The sequence below is a fragment of the Gadus morhua genome, unplaced genomic scaffold, assembly GCF_902167405.1.
Source record: "Gadus morhua unplaced genomic scaffold, gadMor3.0, whole genome shotgun sequence".
In the NCBI taxonomy this organism is placed as follows: domain Eukaryota; kingdom Metazoa; phylum Chordata; class Actinopteri; order Gadiformes; family Gadidae; genus Gadus; species Gadus morhua.
In genome coordinates this window covers 1-4,381 of record NW_021964046.1, presented here as the reverse complement: position 1 = coordinate 4,381, position 4,381 = coordinate 1, and the positions used below count along the sequence as shown (strand labels likewise).

The 4,381-nt window shown below is 40.9% G+C and overlaps 1 long non-coding RNA gene across 1 annotated transcript; it reads right to left on the bottom strand.

The window, feature by feature from the left end:
* Positions 1–2,458: 2,458 nt before the first annotated feature.
* Positions 2,459–4,301, bottom strand: LOC115538945 (uncharacterized). The gene is made up of 2 exons (XR_003975616.1): positions 3,571–4,301; positions 2,459–3,463 (listed from the first exon to the last, which is right to left on the bottom strand). It is a non-coding gene; the product is annotated as an uncharacterized LOC115538945 (long non-coding RNA).
* Between the last annotated feature and the right edge of the window lie 80 nt (positions 4,302–4,381).

Genomic DNA, 4,381 nt, shown 5'->3' with positions numbered 1-4,381 from the left:
TTCATTTCTCAAACCTGGCTATGATCTGGCAAATTGCTTTCAGGTCATCTAGTAAACTCATCCCTTCTTTTAATGTAATATACCATTGAATGATATTTTTGTACCTATACACAGGATGATGTAACTAACCCTTGTGCCATAATCCAAGGTGAGCTTTCAGGCCTAATTCAGAAATTAGAATGATCATGCATCCCTGAAAACGAATAAGAGAAATCTGTCATAAAATCTACAGCACCAAAACAAAGGCAGCAACATTGCCCACTGAACGAGTGATAGAATAGAGTGGCGCAGGAATGAGTCCTAAAACCCGGATATCTGTTAGCATGTTGGCACGTCCTGTTCCCTCGTCTCGAAAAAAAAAAACAATCTCAGAAAAAAATATTTACAGGAAGTTTTTCTAAATAACAACCAAGAAAACTAAAAGCAAATAAAATAAAATAACGGGTTTTTTGAATGGGTTTTTGGTTAGATGGCTGAAATAAGGTCTGTGGTTAACACCAGCTTAAGAGATTTACACGTTTTGTTCAACGACATAAGAATACATCAGTAAATTCCCCACTCGTGAATTTTGAAGCTTTTACGTGTCTTAAAAAACTTCTGGGGTCTCATTTATAAAACTGTGAGTGGGATTGTAACTAAAAGTGTACGTTCGCCCGAAAGCCAAGTTTTGCGTGCGCCAAAAAATATTCAGACTTATAAAACCCTGCGTGCGCACACCTCTAAGCAATCTTCGCTTTATAAATCACAGAGTGCCTTCAGGTGTGCGCAGCTGAATCAGCTTCACGTTCATTACAACCCAGTCTCATGGAAATACGTGACACTATCACGTAATTCAATCTATTCATTCGTGATCTGGGACACGTAATTTAAATTTTTCCATGCCAAAAGCACAAATTTCTAACAATATGACAGCTTTTGGCCAACCGTTTCTACTTTCACCTTTGATTCTCAGAAATTGGGACAATTCACAGATTAATGCAGGTGCGCTGCTCTGTAGGCAAACCGCAACGGAAATAAAGGTAGCTCCTTCATCTCTTCTTTTTCGAATGAGTTTGAAATTTGTGCTTTTGGCACGAAAAAATTGAAATTACGTGTCCCATACGAATGAATAGCCTAGATTAAATGACGTGACGTGACAGTGTCACATATTTCCGTGAGACTGGGTTGAGTATTATGTCTTGTCGGAAACAATGGCAGAAGGACTGAAAAAGCAAAAAAGCGAAATTTCACGGAGGTTGAAGTGGAGACACTTGTGGCTGAGGTGGAGGCCCGAAAGTAGTTTGTTCGGCGGTCATGGGATTGGGACCACTTACAACAAAATGCAGAGTGATTGGCAACATGTTGCGGCAGCAGTGAACTCTGTCAGTGGCACGAAGCGGACAGTCCCAGAATTAAAAAAGAAGTGGTCTGACATAAAGGTACATATTTGTATGTACCAATAAATCGTTATGATCCCTGAAGACCCTCTCCCTCCGAATCCTGCCATTTGCATGGTCCTCCAGCAGTGCCATGGGGTTACGGTAATTAGACTGACGAGAACACCTTGGATAATCAGTTTGTAATCACCCACGTAAAATGTTCTTGAACATAATCCCTTTTTAATGCCTGATTTGTCATGAAAAGCATCAAGAGGAATGGACAATAATATAACAATTGTGATGAGGAGTAGGCCTATGTGGCTTGGTTTTCCACACTTGGGATTTAATTGACATTTGATTATGTGTTTACAGTGTCACATAAAAATATTATGTTATTGACACATGTTGGACAGATGCTTTATTCCATCCAGTCGCGCCGTCAGTGGACAGTATGGAGTGACGGGATTAAATATAGAGATTCTAAGGAGATGTTTCTGGAGTTATAACTGAGAAATAACGCAGTTGACTTAAATTATTCAGATTACATAGATTTAACGCATGATACGGGTTGAAATTAAATTTATGAAGGGCGATGATGAAACATAATCGTTCTTCTCACTCTACATTTCTTCAGTCTGACTTCAGTTCACCACCACACCGTCTGTGTTTCCAATACTCATTTTCCTCCAAACCATGCGTACGCATGGGTCAAAGTTTGCTTAGGGCTGCGCACATTCTCCCGTCAAGTTAGTTTTTTATAGGTCACACAACCTTGGCGTGGAAAGTCACATACGCCCCCTGGTGATTGCGTTTATGCTTCAAAAATCATAAAAGTAGTGTTCATTGGTAAAGATTATATTGCTGAATAAAACGTGTATCACGAGTATCATAAACTTGTGTTTGCCACAAAGCTTATTTTCTGCAATAATCCAAAATCCAATGAAAAAACCCATTGGCTTGTTGTCAAGGGAACCCAGGGCGAGGCTCACTTCCGGGTTCTCAGGAAGATGCTAACTTCCGGGTTCCCAGGGCAACGCTCACTTCTGGGTTGGCCAACATACGTCATCCCTCCACAACTCTATATACTGTAAAAACACATGTTCAAGTTGCAATGCATAAATGTAGTCTTTATTCTGCCATAGTATTTATTGAAAAGTTAAGTTTAATCTATAATAAGTCTTTTTGGCCATGGATCCAGATCTGTTCAGGAGAATTTCAGCACCTCGGACAACAGCGCAGGGTTGCCAGGTCCTGCAAACAACGTCCTGCCCACATACTGTTCAAAATCCACCCAAAATGTCCTAGAAGCAGCCCAAATTAAAAGATGTTTCATTTTGGCCAATGTATTGAAAGTAATAATATTTGAGGGCATTGTGTTTGTGTGTGTGTGTCCACTGCCCCACCCCGCCCATCCTCTGGTGTTTAATAGTTCTGACTGAGTTTTCATAAAGATTATAGAATACATAATACACCCCAACTGTTTTCTGTGGTGGGATTTGAAAGTACCAAAGAAAACCGTGAACCGCGTCTTTGAGGTTTACACCCGCGACTCTGTTTTCAAAACAGCCCAATTTAGCGAGAAAACCGTGAAGCTTGCAACCCTGCATCACCGTCACCTTCGCCGTACTGACAGCGATGGGAAGTCTCCAAATAATTATAATTTATGTATTTTTATAACAAGGAATTGATGCATTTTATAACCAGGAAATGTCCTTGTTGGTTGTGCTTTCTTCAGGCGCCTCCACAGCGCCAAGAGCGGATACTGTAGGTATAACACGCTATTTTACATTGAAATGCGACGTAATCCAGTCTTCACGAAAACGTACACGGTCAACGTATGCTTTTGGCGACTGGGTTGGTGGAACGTACACAATCAAGTCAAATAAGGCCAATCAATCAGATCATTTATGAGCAGTGGTGGCAAGTATTCCGTCCAGGTAATTAAGCGCCATAGGATGCAGCCAGCGTATTGTGCTGTTAAACTAAATGGATGAGACTCTCTACCTAGTTCCACTATTTAAATATTGCTGCAACAACTGGTTCAATATCTGAGGTATTATTTGATGGTGCTGTAGAACTCTGGGGTTTCTGCCGGGTCACTTTCTCTGAAAAGAAGACAGAACTTCAGTCACCCTGTGAAACAGATCCATTTGGGTCGATAAAGTCTCAAAACATAGTCTATTTCTTCTTTAGAAATACCAAGAGAACTTACCCAGGGACAGCGTTGACCCTTTGAATGTCGACCAGAGAGTAAAAGACAGCAGTCTTGACTGATTGGCACCGGAGCCAGGCACTTCCTGCTCCTCGACACAGAGGTGTCGATGCTGGCATAGTGATGGTCATCCAGCTCTTCTATTGGTTCTCTCTGTGCTACAGTGTCTAAGCGATTGGTCAGAGCTGAGACGTTGTCATAAACAGGAACAGGAAGTAGCTGATGGGGAGTGAGAACAGAAGAGTACATTAGGTTGACAAATACTTAACAATTCCTTAAGACAGTCCTGAAGGTCATGTGCTTCTGGTTTATTTAGAGACCCTTGGTTGTGACTACTGGTCCCATCATGCAGGCTGCTGTTGGCCTCACTTCAAGACCTTCCTGCAAGTTTTCCTCCAACTGTTGATCTCCTAAAACTGTTTTGTTTTAACAACATAAATTTGCCTCTTTAAAACAAATAAGACATCCCAAACTGATAACTGATGGAATTCAGTTGACGTTTCGCTTCAAAGATGAACACATCAACATCGTGTATGGTTCCATGTCAAAACAGCCACAGAGAAAGCATACAAAGAAAACTGATGATCATGGACCACAGTTTGGGTTTGGTTTGATAGTGTTTGGGAGGTTACAAATCATAGAATTTAGAATACAGTTACATTGTTGAAATAAATGGATTACATGACGATACTTTTCACAAGTTTTATTCGTGCTTTCACACCAACAGCATTAAGTGCGCACTAAACAAGTTTGGTCCCTTGGTTCGGTACGTTTGCGTTGGTGTGAATGCAACCACTGCAGTTCGATGCAT